This window comes from Cervus elaphus, chromosome 17, assembly GCF_910594005.1.
Source record: "Cervus elaphus chromosome 17, mCerEla1.1, whole genome shotgun sequence".
In the NCBI taxonomy this organism is placed as follows: domain Eukaryota; kingdom Metazoa; phylum Chordata; class Mammalia; order Artiodactyla; family Cervidae; genus Cervus; species Cervus elaphus.
Window position 1 is genome coordinate 62,533,273 of NC_057831.1, and position 18,598 is coordinate 62,551,870.

Consider the following 18,598-nt stretch of genomic DNA (forward strand, 5'->3'; position numbering starts at 1 on the left):
TCGACAGGTAGGGACTTGCTGCTATTTTATTTTGTTCAGGTTGTTGGTACAGTTATTTTTGTTTCTTCTCTTCCTCTCTCACCTTGTGATTTGATGACTAACTTTAGTGCTATGTTTGGATTCCTTTCTCTTTTTTGTGTATATTTATTAAAGACTTTTGGCTTGTGGTTTACCATGAGGTTCATATATAACTATATATAATCATGTATATGATTATTTTAAAGTTGATTATTTCAAGTCTGAAAACATTTTTTATAAGCCACACTTTCATTCCAACATGTTTTCTTTTCACATCATATATCTTCTTGCTTTGTTTATCCCTTAAATATTTATGCTGTAATGATTTACTACGCATCTTTCAGTCTTCCTACTAGCTTTATAAGTTGTTGACCTACTATATTTACTGTATATTTGCTTTTACCAATGAGATTTTTCTCCTGTCTTAATTTTCATATTTCTGGTTATGGTCTTTTTTTCCTCATTATTATTATTTGGTTGAGTTTTGTTAAGCAATAATATCTTGCTCACAAGAAAAATACATTTTACTGGATGAATATAGGCTCTTCTGCAACAGTGTGACAAACAGTAAGGGAATTTTGTCCAGTATTCAGTAGCATCATGATCCTAGATATGCTAGGATTATACAGCCAGATTCCAGAGATAATTCATTTAATATATTGAATAGATTCCATTCTATAGGAAGAAAGATGCAGAAGAAACTGGAAATTTTGCTTGAGTGTTAAACACATGGTCTGTGGTTCAGAAAACATCTTCAGTCTTTGACTGTCACAAGAACTCATCATTCATTCAGCGAGGTGTATGATATAAAAATCACACTCAGGGACTGAATCAATAAAGGAGGTAAGAATATATTTCATATCTATAAGCTGCTATAGGCATACTCCAAAAGGAACCATGATAAATGATAGATCCATATCTTGCAGCCAGCTTGACTTATTGTTTCTAATACATTTCCTCTTCTACTCAATTTTTTTTTTTTTCCCTTAAACCAAGTTGATGCTAAGTTCACTGGTTAAACCCTTCAGGATTAGAGTTTGATAGGGTGATGGAAGAAGTTATGGAATCAAGTATGGGCTAAACACTGTTTTCAAAATCGATTAAAAAAAATAAAATATGATATCAAAGAAGTCAGTTAATCAGGATTCCGTTGAGTTCAATCGCTCAGTCGTGTCTGACTCTTTGCGACCCCATGAATCACAGCACACCAGGCCTCCCTGTCCAACACCAACTCGCGGAGTCCACCCAAACCTGTGTCCATTGAGTCAGTGATGCCATCCAACCATCTCATCCTCTGTCGTCCCCTTCTCCTCCTGCCCTCAATCTTTCCCAGCATCAGGGTCTTTTCAAATGACTCAGCTCTTCACATCAGGTGGCCAAAGTATTGGAGTTTCAGCTTCAGCATCAGGCCTTCCAATGAACACCCAGGACTGATCTCCTTTAGGATGGACTCGTTGGATCTCCTTGCAGTCCAAGGGACTCTCAAGAGTCTTGTCCAACACCACAGTTCAAAAGCATCAACTCTTCGGTGCTCAGCTTTCTTTATAGTCCAACTCTCACATCCATACATGACCACTGGAAAAACCATAGCCTTGACCAGACGGACCTTTGTTGGCAAAGTAATGTCTCTGCTTTTTAATATGCTGTCTAGGTTGGTCATAATTTTCCTTCCAAGGAGTAAGCGTCTTTTAATTTCATGGCTGCAATCACCATCTGCAGTGATTTTGGAGCCCAGAAAAATAAAGTCAGCCATTGTTTCCACTGTTTCCCCATCTATTTGCTACAAAGTGAAGGGACCGGATGCCATGATCTTAGTTTTCTGAATGTTGAGCTTTAAGCCAACTTTTTCACTCTCCTCTTTCACTTTCATCAAGAGGCTTTTTAGTTCTTCTTCACTTTCTGCCATAAGGGTGGTGTCATCTGCATATCTGAGGTTATTGATATTTCTCCTGGCAATCTTGATTCCAGCTTGTGCTTCCTCCAGCCCAGCGTTTCTCATGATGTACTCTGCATATAAGTTAAATAAGCAGGGTGACAATATACAGCCTTGACGTACTCCTTTTCCTATTTGGAACCAGTCTGTCGTTCCATGTCCAGTTCTAACTGCTGCTTCCTGACCTGCATAAACATTTCTCAAGAGGCAGGTCAGGTGGTCTGGTATTCCCATCTCTTTCAGAATTTTCCAGTTTATTGTTAATTAGGTAGTTACATTAAAAAAAAATTAAGTAAAATCAATTAAAATTACTACTATAATTAATAACACCATTAATAAAATAAAATATCTTAGTTGAATAAACTAAAATATTGAATCAGTCCAACAATTTTGCCAAGATATCCTTCTGAGACGAGGATAAAGATTTGGTACTGAAATAAGACAGTGCTTATGAGAAATATTTCTATTGAGAATACCTAACAGGCTGGTTTATGATACTGGTATGAAATCTAACAACTTAGAAAAGTCCTAATTAGAAATCAAAGTAAGCAATAATCCAAAAAGATAACAAAGTTTAAAAATTACAAATGAACCTCATGAATACAACTGAAAAACAAGGAGTGGGTTTGGAAAGGTTGATAAATATTTATCCTGGAGTGAGGTGCCCTGATTGGAAGACAGAAGGACGTGATTTAATATAGAGCTATTAAACGTGTGGTGATGTTATGGATAATTTTGATCAATTGTAATATTATAAAACAGTAACAGCAATAGGACATCCGGAAGCTCTTTAATATTTGATAAATGGAGGTTGTGACAAAGATTTTCTCCTTGAATAAGCTTGAGACAGGTTTCTCTGTGCTTTTTTTTGGGTCTAGACCTCATCCTTGGGCCTTATCTTTAACCTGCTCAGCCCAGTTTGAATAAGAATCTTGCTAAATCAGTTTGGCAAGCATCTGCATAATCTTGAGATCTCCTCACAGTAATTTTCTAGCCACTGAACTTTTCTCATTCTGCTCATTGACTATAAGTCACCTGCTGCTTTTCCTGCATTTGGCGTTGAGTCCAATCTCTCTCCCCTATTAGGATATTATTAACACCTAATACAGTAGTCCTGAATAAAGTCTTCCTTATGATTCTTAAAATGTTAGAATGATTTTTTCTTTAACAATTAAGGCTTTAGTCTAATAAAATCATAAAACTTCACAGAGAGTTTTGCATTGAGTTTTGCATTGAGAGTTTTGCATTTGCATTAGACCAAAAATGGTCTAATGAAGAAAAATGTCACATAACTCTCTTCACACTCTAATCTGCAGCATTTTGCAAAATGCTAGGGTAAGACCTATATAGAAGGATAACTAGACTTCATAGAATTATACATTTTTAACCCGAGGTATGAAAATAAGCACAGTATGTGCAAACTTACACTTACACAAATTGTCCTAATGTCCCTAATAATCATTTGCAACCATAACAGAGCCAACAGTCAACAAAATATATGTAGGAAAAAACCATCCTTTATTGATCATAAAGTCTTAAGTTTGGTTTAATGTATTTTTTCATGATTCTTTCTCCTAGAATAAACACTTCCACCTTTTACTTGTTACTGGGTTCTGCATGCAGAACATTCATTTTAGGTACGAGGCACAGTTGAAGCAAATAGTCATGGCCCATACACTCATGGAGTAATTTAAAAGAGGCTTTTAAACTTGATTTATCTAACACTGGAAAGAAAATCATGGTATTCTGGAATCCAGACTAAGAAAGAATATTAAAGACGGGAGAGTGGCCAATAGTTTTAAATACTCTGATTAGTCATTGATGAGATCAGCTTGGTAGAATGGTGGTTAAGAAAGCCTAATTGGAGTATGCTTGTGAGAAATGAAAGAGAAAAATTGGAGAAGTGAAAATAGACAATTTATTTGAGGAATTTTGCGAGGGAGATAACTAAAGAAATGGGGCAGCAGTTGGTGTGCAAAAGTGGAGAAAGGAGTCAGGATAAAATTTGTTCATTTGTGGTATCTTCATTTTAAAATGGAAAAAACACCAGCATGCTTTAAAATGATGAAACAAATATAGTAAAGTGTGAAAGATAATCATGTAGGATATCAATCAGGCAAAATTTTTGGAGGAATGGTCTGGAGTAGATAAGACCCTAAATTGGGTTTACTGCATAAATGACGGGACTGACAATACATAAATGCATGCCTATGTCATCTAAAGAAATTGGAGGAAAAGCAGAGGAACAGGATGAACATTCTGAGAAATGTGTAAATGACGGGAATCGAGGACGTTCTCAGTCAGCGACCAAGAATTCGGGACTGTGTTTGGATATTTTGAGATTATGTGTAAAGCTTCGATAGAGGACAATGTACTGCAAGGCTAAAATAGCCTTCCTTTTTCCCTTCCCACCATTTCTCACAAATTCTCCAAGTGAGACAAAACGGAAAGTCTGAGCCAATCTGTCTGTCTGTCTCTCCTTCCTTCTCTTCACTGCTCCTAATCACAGTGAAGAGGTAATAAGACACAACGAAGGAGGTCACTCCTCAGTGGAACAGAAAAAGGAGGTGAGCAAAGCGGGCAGGGTAACAGTCCCCACTAACAGAAAGAGGGAAGCACAGAAGAACGCCAGGGAAGGCCAGACAGGAAGATCTATGGTAAATGGATACTGAATGCTCCTGTCACTTGGAACACATGTGTTTTTTTACTGTCATGTCTTAGATACAAGGCTATCTTCTTAACTGATATCGCTTCTTGACTATAAAGTCATGTGTGTCTGTGTGTCTGTGTGTCCTTTCTTCAGAAAGGAATATGACTCTCTAATTCTTATATTTTAGCTTGGTGAGACCCCTCTCAGACTTCTGATCTACAGAACTGTAAGTAATAAACTGTGCTAATTCCTAAGTTTCTGATAACATATCCTAAAGGAAAAGCATTTCTAAGAATAAACATTGCCTTTTTTTTCCTGGTATTAAAATAAAATCCTGTATTTTAAAGACACCTCATTTGAATATTCTATACTCTGTTGATAAATTAAGAACTTTTTATTTCCATTTCAAAATATGCTTTCCTCAGGATACCTTTAAATAAAGATTTCCTCTGATGAATTTCAAATATAATGTTATTAATATTTAGAATGCAATGTAGTTATGTGGACTTTTTTGTATCTCACTTGTTATATAAAAAAAATGCACCAATAATTGTTTATGTTAAATTCTTCTTAAACTTGGATATAACTTTCATGCACTAACTTTGTGTTCAACTATATCTGTTGGGTAGATAAAGGATTACATCATGAATGGATAAATGAACGGAGGAATTAAATGAATGAATCCTTAGTAGTGTATTATAACTAAAAAATATTTCACTACCTTCTGAGTCATCTTAGAAAGGCCCAAAGGACTGTGTATAACCAATAAATCTCTTTTACTAAATACAGTATCAAATATAGGAAGAGTCAATAAATAAGTTTTGAACAGTTACATTTTGTTTCCTTTGATCAAATTTATATTATACTATTACTCAAGTATGCTTATTCTATGTATACACACAGGCTTATATAGTTTTAAAGTTGTACAAAATAAAAGTCTGTATATATAAGGATAGTCCATTGATATCTTGATTACTGGGCTGGATTAATGTTTATTATTTGATATTAACAATATAAATCATTTTTCTGAGCATGAAAGAACTACTTATAAAGTTATATTTCAGAATATAAAACACTGCCTGATTATATCTGTATACCTCTTTCCACTCTCTATTTCATGTTTTTGTCTCTTATTTCCTTCCTCCTAAAATTTTGAGCTACAGTTGCTTTTTCTAGTTCCTTTAGGTATAAATTTGACTCTTTGGGGTGATTTTTCCTGTTTCTTGAAGTAGGCCTGTGCTGCTCTGAACTTCTCTCTCTGAACCATTTTTGCTGGAAACCATAATTTTGGTATGTCATAGTTCTTTCATTTTTCTCTAGGCATTTTTTATTCTCCTCTGACTTCTTTGATGATCCACTGGTTGATCAGTAGCATGTTTTTTAATCTCTATAGTTTCGTAGTTTTTCCTATTTACTCTTATGTTTGATTTTTGAACTGAAGTGTGTTGCTCAGCTGTGTGCAACTTTATGACCCTATGGTCTGCAGCCCACCGGACTCCTCTGTCAGGGAGCTCTCCAGGCAAGAACACTGGAGTGGGCAGCCACTCCCAGTTTCATACAATGTGGCCTCAGAAGATCCTTGGTAAAATTTCAATCTTCATAATCTCCTGAAACTTGTTTTCTGACCTAATGAGTAGTCTAGTCTAATGTACGTTCCATGTGGACTAAAGAATGTGTATTCTGTTGCTTTTGGGTGGAATGTTACCTTTATATCTATCAAATTCATCAGATCTAATTATTCATCTAAGTTTGTTTCCTTATTGATTCTCTGTAGAGATGATCTACCCATTGATGTAAGTACATGTTAAAGCCCCTTGTTATATTGCTGAAAATTTCTGTTTCGGTCCTTTAATATTTGCTTTACATACCTTGGTGTTCCTTTTTTGGGTGCATATACATTTATAAATGTTATCTCTTCCTTCTGGATTAATTATTTAATCATTACATAATGTTCTTTTTCTTGTTTTAGTCTTTGTTTTAATATGCATTTTATTTGATATGAGTAGAGCTAATCCAGCCTTCTTTTTATTTCTATTTGCATGGATTATTTTTTCCAAACTTTCATTTTCTGTGTCCTTTCTTTTGAAATAAGCATGTTATAGGTAGCATATAGATGGGTCTTTTTAACCATTCAGCCACTTTTTGACTGACAAATGCAGTTCATTTACACTTAAAGTAAATATTGATAGGTATAAACTTACTGCCAGTTTGCTAATTTGTTTCCTGTTTTTCATTGGTAATTCCTCACTGTTCCTTTCTTCTCTTTCATTCTTCCCTTGTGATTTGGTGGTTTTCCTTAGGATTATGTTTAGATTCCTTCTTCATTTGCCCTTGTGCATTTAATATAAGATTGGAACCAGTCTGTTGTTCCATGTCCGGTTCTAACTGTTGCTTCTTGACCTGCATACAGATTTCTCAGGAGGCAGGTCAGGTGGTCTAGTATTCCCATCTCTTGAAGAATTTTCCACAGTTTGTTGTGAAGCATATATACACATATATTTATTTGAATTTTATATGTATGAATTTCCTGTGTCTATGTCCAACCTTCCCTCCACTGGTATGGATATTAAAAGACTTGACTATAGTTAAAAAATAAAAATACAAAGAAATTAACAATAAATATATTGTTAATGAGGATCTACATTTAGAACTAAAGTAGACCAAAACCAAAGTAACACATGTCTATCTAGCCACCTCACTAATTTACTGATAAACATTGAATCCCTATAAAACAAACCAATTTTGAGCTAAGAAACTTCAAAGTTCCCTCCAATTTTTCCTGGTCACTCTCATCAGTAATTTCCCTGTCCCACTACTTAGCATTTATTCTAATCATGCCAGTCTCCTCTTGGTCACCTACTGATACTCCCCTGCTGTTAAAGATTTTGTTCATTTTACTACATGACAAAAGGCTGCAAGAAGATGAAAAGCAGTGCTGAAGTGTACTTTCTCTCCAATGTATTGAACTTCTTCAGAAATACTCAGGGCTAACAGTGATACTTGTAGGTCCTTCTATTCATGAAATAGGGAAGGGGTGGTTTTCATCTTTATAACTTATATATACTTGCACATATTTCCAAGTTATTGGAATAGATAGAGTTATGTGAAAATGTATGCACTTTACTTTTCTTCTATGCAAACAAGAATCATAGTTTATTCATCTTTGAGTTCTGTTGTTTAGTAGATTGTTTTGCACAGTGTGAAAAGCTATAATCCTGTCAGATAAATGTGAAATATATGTGCCCACTCAGCACAAGACTATTACTTCAATAATCTTGGTCACATTTTAGAGGTCACATTCTTTGAGATAAGAGTTAAATATACTGTGTCTCAACTTCTTTTACTTTAAAAATGGATGCAAGTGTATTATTTTTATAGATTCATTTCTAGTGTAAATCTTTGGATCTTTACACTTATCTCACTACTACTACTGCTGCTGCTGCCGCCGCCTAGCTCCTAGACTCGTCTTTAATGTGTTCCAGATGAAACTTTTCCTGTATGAAGCCAAAAATGATTATGTACACTTATGAAATCAGTATGAATATCACAGTGAGTCCAGAACATTTTCTACAAAAGCAGTTTTTAGTTTATTAATAAAAAACTATATAGAGAGCCTGATAATAGTTTTCATTAATTACTTGAAATATTTGGCACATTGTATTTGGTAGTCCAATTGTCTGATTAAATTCTAGCTGACTGTGGTTCATGGAAACCTTATCTTGCATCCTAAATATTAATAATCCTTAGTAACAATTTGCAAGTAAAAAAGAACTTCAAAATGCTTAGACAATGAATCTAGTCAACTACATCACTTTGCTTTTGAATCCCTAAACATTTAATATGCTGAAGAATTATTCTTGCAGATACATAAACAACATTATTCTTATCTGACAATTTCAGCAGATATCATATCTGGGAAAATAACCACTCTTCAGAACGCTGACCCTGATTTTTACTTCTGGTTCATTTTTACTTCAGTGTTCATAAATTGTCTTATTGTAATGATTCATAAAATATTAAAGAGATTGTTAAATATTAAACCCATAATGTTTAGGAACACAATATTTATGGTTCACTTTATGTGTATAAGAGTTACCTGAAGAATACATAAATAAAATTGATCAGAATGTCCCAGAATAAGTGACAAAACATTTTGTGCTGATCTTTTCCCCCTTCTATTTTAAGTTACTTCATATTTCATCTGCCTTTCCATAAGTCCTGTAAGTAATTCTCCAGATTTACTCCAGACAATCTAAATCACCAGATGGTCAATACAGAAATCAGATTGATTGTTTTCTTGCAACCAAAGATGGAGAAGCTCTATACAGTTAGCAAAAACAAGAAGAGGAGCTGACTGTGGCTCAGATCATGAACTCCTTATTGCCAAATTCAGACTTAAATTGAAGAAAGTATGGAAAACCACTAGACCATTTAGGTATGACCTAAATCAAATCCCTTATGATTATACAGTGGAAGTGAGAAATAGATTCATGGGATTAGATATAGACAGAGTGCCTGAAGAACGATGGTCGAAGGTTTGCGACATTCTACAGGAGGTGGTGATCAAAATCATCCCCAAGAAATAGAAATGCAAAAAGGGAAAATGGCTGTCTGAGGAGACCTTGCAAATAGCTGAGAAAAGAAGAGAAGCTAATGGCAAAGGAGAAAAAGAAAGATATACCCATTTGAATGCAGAGTTTCAAAGAATATCAAGGAGAGATAAGAAAGCCTTTCTCAGTGACCAATGCAAACAAATAGAGGAATACAATACAATGGGAAAGACTAGAGATCTCTTCAAGAAAAATGAAGATACCAAGGGAACATTTCATGCAAAGATGGGCTCAATAAAGGACAGAAATGGTATGGACCTAACAGAAGCATAAGAGGTGGCAAGAATACACAGAAGATCTATACAAAAAAGATCTTCATGACATCACAATGGTGTGATCACTCACCTAGAGCCAGACATCCTGGAATGTGAAGTCAAGTGGGCCTTAGGAAGCATCATTATAAACAAAGCTAGTGGAGGTGATGGAATTCCAGTTGAGTTATTTCAAATCCTAAAAGATGATGCTGTGAAACTGCTGCACTCAGTATGTCAGCAAATTTGGAAAACTCAGCAGTGGCCACGGGACTGAAAAATTTTCATTTCAATCCCAAAGAAAGGCAATGCTAAAGAATGTTCAAACTACCACATATTTGTACTCATGTCACACGCTAGTAAAGAAATGCTCAAAATTCTCCAAGCCAGGCTTCAACAATATGTGAACCATGAACTTCCAGATGTTCAAGCTAGATTTAGAAAAGGCAGAGGAATCAGAGATCAAATTGCCAACATATAGTGAATCATTGGAAAAGCAAAATAGTTCCAGAAAAACATCTACTTCTGCTTTATTGACTATACCAAAGTCTTTGACTATGTGGGTCACAACACAATGTGGAAATACCAGACCACCTCACCTGCCTCCTGAGAACTCTGTATGCAGGTCAAGAAGCAACAGTTAGAACTGGACATGGAACAACAGACTGGTTCCAAATCAGGACAGGAGTATGTCAAGGTTGTTTATTGTCACCCTGCTTATTTAACTTATTTGCAGAGTACATCATGTGAAATGCCAGGCTGGATAAAGCACAAGCTGGATATAAGATTGCCAGCAGAAATATCAATAACTTCAGATATGCAAATGACACCACCGTTATGGCAGAAAGTGAAGAAGAACTAAAAAGCCTCTTGATGAAAGAGGAGAGTAAAAAAGTTGGCTTAAAATTCAACATTCAAAAAAGGAAGATCATGGTATCTGGTCCCATTACTTCATGGAAACTAGATGGGGAAATAATGGAAACAGTGAGAGACTTCATTTTCATGGGCTCCAGAAAAACTGTAGATTGTGACTACAACCATGAAATTAAAAAAAAAAAAAAGCTTCCTCCTTGGAAGAAAAGCTATCACTAACCTAGACAGCATATTAAAAAGCAGAGACATACTCTGCCAACAAAAGTCCATATAGTTAAAGCTATGATTTTTCCAGTAGTCATGTATGGATGTGAGAGTTGGACTATAAAGAAAATTGAGTGCTGAAGAATTGGTGCTATCGAACTGTGATGTTGGAGAAGACTCTTGAAAGTCCCATGGATTGGAAGGAGATCAAACCAGTCAATGCTGAAGGAAATCAGTCTTGAATATTCAATGGAAGGACTGATGCTGAAGCTGAAACTCCAGTTCTTTGGCCACCTGATGAGAAGAACTGACTCCTTGGGAAAGACCCTGATGCTGGGAAAGATAGAAGGTGGGAGGAAAAGGGGACAACAGAGGATGAGATGGTTGGATGGCATCACCAACTCAGTGGACATGAGTTTGAGTAAGCTCCAGGAGTTGGTGATGGACAGGGAGGCCTGGCATACTGCAGTCCATGGAGTCACAAAGAGTTGGACATGAGCGACTGAACTGTACTAATTCTCCAGCTGATTAGTCTAATTCCTTAAGCATCTATTTCATTATATAATTCCCCATTAGAAATGACACATATCTGCACTGGGGAATAATTGTATTTGGCCACTAGTGGCCCACTACATCTGATATATGTCACCAGCAAAGCAGGACATTAGGCACTGGGATTCTTTGTTTCCAGTCTGTTTCTTAGCGTCTCTGAGCCCTTGGTCCAGGGAGACTGCCTGACCCTCCATTTTCTCTTATTTCATCCAGGATGAGCTAGAAAAAAAAGACTGTGGTTTGGCGGATTAACAGCTCCTGGTATGACTTCTTCAAGGTTGGTCATTGAGCTGACTACATACAACCAATGTTTTGCAAGGGCTGGCTTCTTCATGGTGCATTCATTTTAAGACTCAAACGTGCAATACTATTTCTGTCTTTGCTGCATTCTCAGTTTTTTTGTGATCCCTGCTGATGAATTATTGAAAACCTTGAAAGTAATGACTGGAATGATACTTTCTCTTAAATCATCAAAATTCATTTTTTGTCAGAGTTAACTGTTTAGAAAGCAACTTAATTATGCTAGATCCTGAACTAAAACTAGTTTGTTTTTTTTTTCTTAAAGCAAGAAAATATACGTTGTTCTTATTCCATGGTTCTTTTATTATTTTATTCTTCAATGATTTTGCTTCAAGACATTTTATGCATTATAACCTTTAGTAGTGACATGAAATTCTTGCAAGATGATTTATTGGGAAGGCACACTTTTACCTTTAATATGTCAAAGAACCATATTTCTAGATAAAACATCTTTTTAGGTTCTCTTCTAGGGGAATAGACAGGAAGTTATGCTGTCTGAATGATGGTCACTCAGTGGTATTATTTCACTAGGAAAGTCTTTTTCTTTTAAATGATTATTTAATGACTTAATGTGATCTAGCTCTTGTGCAAAGGAGAAAAAATTAGGCATTTCTTACAAAAAAAAAACTAATTCTCTATCACGTGGAGATGAAAGTATAAATAAATCAATTTCAAATTATATGTGACTACATTAAAATATGAAAGAAAGGTTAAGAGCACAGAATATAGAATTTAGGGACCAGGGTGCTCAGAGTAAAGAATTTTGAACCAGGTGTTGAAAACTAGTAGTTGAAAATATGTAGCTGACTCCGACTGGAAAGTCTAGAGCAAAGAAGTAAAATCAATAGTTGTCGGTGCAAAAGTGGTTAGAAACTCATCTGCTCAGTTGTTACTGAGGTTCTCAGTGAAGAACAGGAGCAAAGTTGGGTGTTTTAGGTACAAACAGGAGAGTTTATGTTGAAACCTTGTAGAATATAATTTTTTTTTAATTTTGGATGAAAAAACAGGGACAAAGATGACTAAGATGTGATAAAACAGATGAGAGAATATTTAGTAGAAAACTGTCAAAGGCCACTGAATGTTGGAAGGGTGGGAAGTATATTCTGATGTTAGATGTGATCAGCTGTATCGATGGATGTGGGAAATTAAAGTCTGAAAAAAATACTACTGAGTGTAGCAACCAAAAGTTTAGATAACCTTACTCAAAAACATTCTCAGTAAAGAACAAATTAGACTTCTGTGACATATCTAGTCCTTCAAGTCTTAAGTTGTAAAGGTTACTTCCTTTTATGTTCCTGCAGCTTCACTATAACAATAACTATTGTCCACGGTCACTGCTTCTTCATGGTGGACACTTCTGCAAGCACTGTATAGCTTCATGCTCTGGAGGCCCCTGGCTTCCACATACACATGCATACATGATGTGAATTAAGCAGAGATACCATATAAAATAAAAATCTATCCCCGTACTGGTTTACATTATTATCTTCTTCATTTCAAAGAATATCTACTTTTATATCTGCTCACCATATACTCTCCCTTGTTCTCCTATAATAGCAGTTTAGTTTCTTTCAAAATTTCATATTATTTTTCCTTTACATAAGTATACATTAGATTTGATTATTCATCTTTTACATTATCCTTATATATTAATATTAAAATAAAATTGAGTCAAGCTTATTTTATTTCTATATTTGAACTGTATTTCTAATAGGACATATTTCTAGAACAGTAATGATTAAAGTGTATGTGTATTTTAGTTGATAGTTATAAGGGTTCTACAACTCATATTTCCAGCAGTAATTATAATGAATTCAATTTCCCCACCTCGCCAGCCAGCTTATTTTCATTACATTTAAATTTTTACTAGTGGGACACATGTTCTATTGTTGTTTTAACTGCACATTTATTTGATTCATATGGGGATTTATTCTTGCTGAAAATTTTGTTTTCTTCTTTTGTGAGGTGCCTGTTTCTTTTTAGCATTGATTTACAAGACTTACTTAGGTATTACAGTTATTTATTTATTTAGTAAGTGAACAGACAGTAACAAAGTTTTCTGAATTAAGACTTATTCTGTATAAAGGATTTGTCCTTGGTGACTTCAGAAACTAGCATAATCAGGTAACTACTTGCACTATGGTCCTCTATGAAAATCAGGATCATGCAAGCACACACAGCAACATCTGCTCAGCTGTTACTGGGGTCCTCACTGAAAATTACAATTTGTCTTGAATTATGAAATGAACTTTTCACATATTCTCAGTGCTATCTTCATTGATGCTTGTGTGTAAGAGTGTATATATATTTATTCATACTGTGATAATGGATATATGCTTAATTTTAATTACTGATTCTACTTGTTATGTATTTGGCATTATTTCCTATAGTACATCATGCTGTGAAATATATTCACACTGAGTTAATTCTTCCCTTTCACATTAATGAAAAGAACAGGAACATATAATTTCTTATAAGAACAGTAAGAGCCAAGTGCTAAAAAAACTTGCTTTCACTTATGTAGCGCTCTTAAGTAATTTTTCTACTAGCAAGTCAAATATTTGATCCACTGCATCAGAGAAACAGAATTCAATCTTTCATTTGATATAATTATTTCCCTCTCATGAACTTTTTGCCCCTGGCATATATCTTGCTATGAATGTAAAATATTTTAATACATTTATCAAAGAATTAAAAATGCTACAGATGTATCAGTGTTCACAGTAATTATGAAATATCAAGCAGTGTATGAAATATCAAAATTAAATCACATAATCCTTAGATTCATAAAATCCAGCAGGGACATTATGGTCTTTCAGTAATTACTTATTTCTAACTACAAATAATAAAGACTCAAGTCTTAGAGAAAGAAATATTTATTTTCAGATTTTTTTCCCTCTCTCCCAGTATCACTTCAGTGGAATAGACAAACTTAACACACAATTCACCATATGTTAAACTCTCCTTACCTTAATCGTCATTGCCTTACTGACGGCAAAGATAGTTAAATATGCAACTAAATACAGAAATCTCCTTTTTAAAATGAGGAAGAGACCGCTAGAAAATGTTATAGGTCGAATTAGAATAAAAAAATTTTAAAGCTGTATTTCTTCTGTAAATATTGATGGCATTGTAATTAACGTAAGACTGACTCATCTAGACTCATTCATTTTGAAAATCCCATCCTAGACAAAAATACATCTTTTATATAAGCAAATAGGTTTTCTCTTTCGAAAAATGCATCAAGTAAAAACAATTTCAATTATTAAAATCAGATGCTCCATAAGACAATTATTTTCTTATTTGCTTACTATGATTTCCTACTTTCCTAATAAGTCACCTGAAGAAAAGCCAAAATGATTTGCTAGTATGTACATGTTGTTATTGTTGACTATGGAATAAAAATGTTTTTTAAAAATAACATTTTCATGGAATCATAAATGATCATTTAGCAGCTTAATAACAAAACTTTAAATATTATGAATTAATATTTCAAATTTCTAAAGGGATCTTATTAATAAGAGAACTGTGGTTGGGGCAAGAGAAGTTAGGCATTCACTTCAGGTGCAGCATTTAGGGTGGAGCAAGCAACTCAGCTTTCAAGACGAATGTCTAAAATACTTTAAAATCTTTAAAATCCTTCAAATACTTTAAAAATCCAACTTAATGCAAAAGATCAATGAGGAGCAAAATACAAAATTTGTAAATAAAAAAAAGGTCTGACTGTATTTGCATAACTCAACTACACTCTATTTCCTGTCCTATTAATAAAATACACTCAATGCTGGCTCAACTAGAATTGTAAAATTTGATTTCCCAACATTACACTACAAAGCCATGTTTTTAAAAATCATGATATTTTGCAATAACAAAAAGAAAAAGAAAGAAGGAAGGGTGATGATTTTGTATCTATCAACACTGAGATTAGAGAAAATGGTTGCTCCAAAGAGAAATTATTCTCAAAAAGATTAAATGTAATAAAATTCATTGATTACTATCTTTTGCTTTCTCTTCATTGATTCTTTCAATACAAACTAACAGTTCACAGGCATAATTTATTTATATTTTAAACATATCATTTATTTATATCATCAATTTTATATTGGATATAATAATAAATTTATTATTCACTAATATTTATGTGGCTAACTTCTGGTTTGTGCTTCCCTTGAAGCACTTTCACTGTGTGAACCATCTGGAAATTTTAGCCATGCACCAGTCAAAAGGTAACCAAGAAATGTAGTCAAATCACCTAGAGTAGCAGCCAATGTTAACTCTAAAATTGGTGTAGGAGTTGTTGGAACTACCTAATAAGATCAAATAAGGAATATTTTGAAGATACCCATTTCCAATAAATCATTGATTCTATCTTTAAATCCAATTAGCAACTATTTTTGTGCCACTGCATAGTATATTTGTCCTTTTGACAAAATTCTATTTGTTTAAAATGTTTACTTAAGTAAAATTTATTCAGAATTGTTTAAAAGTAGAAAGTTGCAGATTTAAGAAATAAGAGAACTCAGGTTAAGAATATGCTAAGCACCGCAATCTTATTTTAGTAAAGAGTTACTAAAACAGAGTCTGTAATGAAAAGCAGAGATAGTAGAAATAACTTACTAAAAGCAGATGGTTGCCATAGTGATGAGATACATCCACTGTTGTGTTGATTGAAAGGAACTAGCAGAGGCCACAGAGGATGGATATCTTTGGGAATCTTTTTTCTCCAACTTCTCTGTCCTAGTAAAAGATGGAGAGATTGAAGGTCAGGGAGAGCATGAAGATATTACAAATGAGAAAATTCTCCCTTAACCCAGCAATTATTAGCAGAAGGTAACTCCAAAATTATGTGGTCCAAATGATGGGGCAAACATTTAATAAAAATTTAATAAAAATTGAGCTGGTGTGGCCAATAGATTCTACCTAGAGTACTATTACTGTTGTTAACTGATTTGGTCATTGATGCCAGAATGCAGTTTAAAACAGACAAGCCACTGGTTCCTGGAAACAAAGTTGCAAGTATTCCTGTTAGCTTTTGGAATGTGAGCCAGGGAAGAACACACAGGGGTCAAAGTGCTTTTCAGTAAAAGAACCAACAAAACAAAACTGTTGGTGCATACAAAAGTCTATAAGCCCAACCAAATCAGTATTGTCTATAACCTGTGCCTCGAGCCTAGAGCTATTCATACCCAAAATACCAGCATACAAAACCATAAACAAAAAGGAAAGAAATATCTGACTTTATAAAAAGTGAGAAAGTACTTTAAAACGTAGTTTACTTGGACTACTTCCTGGATTTTCACTATAAAATCAATTTCTCTTGAGTATATACTTGTGGAAACATTTTTGAAAATTTTGATCTTTGCATTGGGGATATATGTATACCTAAAACTGATTCATGTTGAGGTTTGACAGAAAACAACAAAATTCTGTAAAGCAATTATCCTTCAATTAAAAAATAATTTAAAAAAGAATACATTTAGTAAGTTAAATTAGTTTTGATTGGGAAGTTGGTTTGTGTCTGGGAGAGAGAAGAAAACAGACCTAACATAAGAAAAATGAAATAAACTACACTCTATTGAAAACAAAAATAATGTCCAAGGAAATTTAGGACTCTAAGGGGATAGAATATGATATATGGATTTGCTTATCAGGATATTCTCTAGTAAGCATACTTGTACTGAATTTTTAATAAAGAACAATTTTATATGGAAAATGATATAATTATGGTTTCCAAACATTGTCACATCTTTCCTTCAATAAAAAATAATGCAGAACTAAGATATACAAAAAGATAAATGCAGAACTATCCTGGTTAAATCAGGACTGGAGGAATGGGTACCTCAAATGCTAAGATTATTTTGCAGCCACTCCCCCTCCTCCCACCAACTCACAACTGGCTTTGTGATATTCCTTTTGATAAGAATCACTGGAAGCCAACTTAGACTGGAGTTTGGACAAACTCTATATATGAATGTCAGACTAGTTTTTAATAACTGAAGATATTAATATCCAACAATAGCTTCCTTTTAACTTCATTTTAACAAATGAATGATAATCAAAAAGAAAGCAAAAATAGGCTACTGGGTGGAAACCATATGGACATAGAAATAACTCAGAACAGAGAGATTTATTAGAAGGCTAAACATTCATCCAGGAAAGAAATGGCTGTGTTCTAAATCATGATAGAAATCTTAGGATAAATGGGACAGAAGAGTGAATAGGTTCAAAAAAATATTTGGATGATAGGACTCAGAGGATTAGATGGTTGGATTTCTTACTGGCTGTGGGAAAGACAAGAAGGAGGGGTAAGTCAAGGAAGAATGGGTTTTTGGCTCAACAGTGGAGTGAGTGATACTAATCCACAACATAATAAATTCAGGCAGAATGATCCCAGTTTGACACATGCTGAGTTTCTGAGGTCCCTGAGAAATCTTAAGTGGAGATGCTGATTTCATAGAGTTTTAGGTCCGTATATCAACTAAGAGCCAGAAGAATGCAGATATACATATATACAGATATATATATACATATATATATACACAAACACACACAGATATATATATATATACACACATATATATGTGTGTGTGTATAGATATGTAATGTATATATGTATATAGCTGACAATTGAGGCAATGAAAATTGACGGTATCAAGCTGAATGTAAAGAGTGAAATTGTAAGGAAAATAAAGGTAGAGCAAAGGAGGGGAAAATAATAGAAGGGGATTTATAGAAGATCTGTGTTGAGCAGAAGGCATGAGATGAGGAGCCTACTCATAAGAATAAAATGGTAGTCACAAAATATGTTCCTCCAGAGCTATTCTTGCTCAGGTGAACATTCTTGCTTTTTTGTTTTTTTAGATGAATATTCTTTTAAAACTTTTGTTTCACTACTAAGCATCAAAAGTCCAGATATATAGCAATATTATTTACCTTTATGAACATCCAAGACAAATACTAATAATTGGATAATGAACTTTAGATTACTGAAAATCTAAGGCTATGTCTCCATTTCTAGATATTTTAGGTTCAGAAATGATTTAGCTCCTTTTTGACTGGTGAATGTGATTGGAAATTCTATTAAATGCTGGCTTTTGTTTGTAAATTGTAAGTCAAAATCCAATAATGTAACTAGTATAACAGATTAGAATCAAATAACTGTGCTTAATCTACAAAGATAATTTAAAAGATAAAAAAATCTGAAAAA

The 18,598-nt window shown here is 34.0% G+C and overlaps 1 long non-coding RNA gene across 1 annotated transcript in view; it reads right to left on the reverse strand.

Moving 5' to 3' along the window:
* The window catches only part of LOC122673298, a 169,210-nt gene that overhangs the window by 94,821 nt on the left and 55,791 nt on the right, over nucleotides 1-18,598 (reverse strand). Inside the window, exon 3 of the long non-coding RNA XR_006334660.1 lies at nucleotides 16,009-16,128. This is a non-coding gene — a long non-coding RNA (uncharacterized LOC122673298). The remainder of the gene's footprint in view (nucleotides 1-16,008; nucleotides 16,129-18,598) is intronic.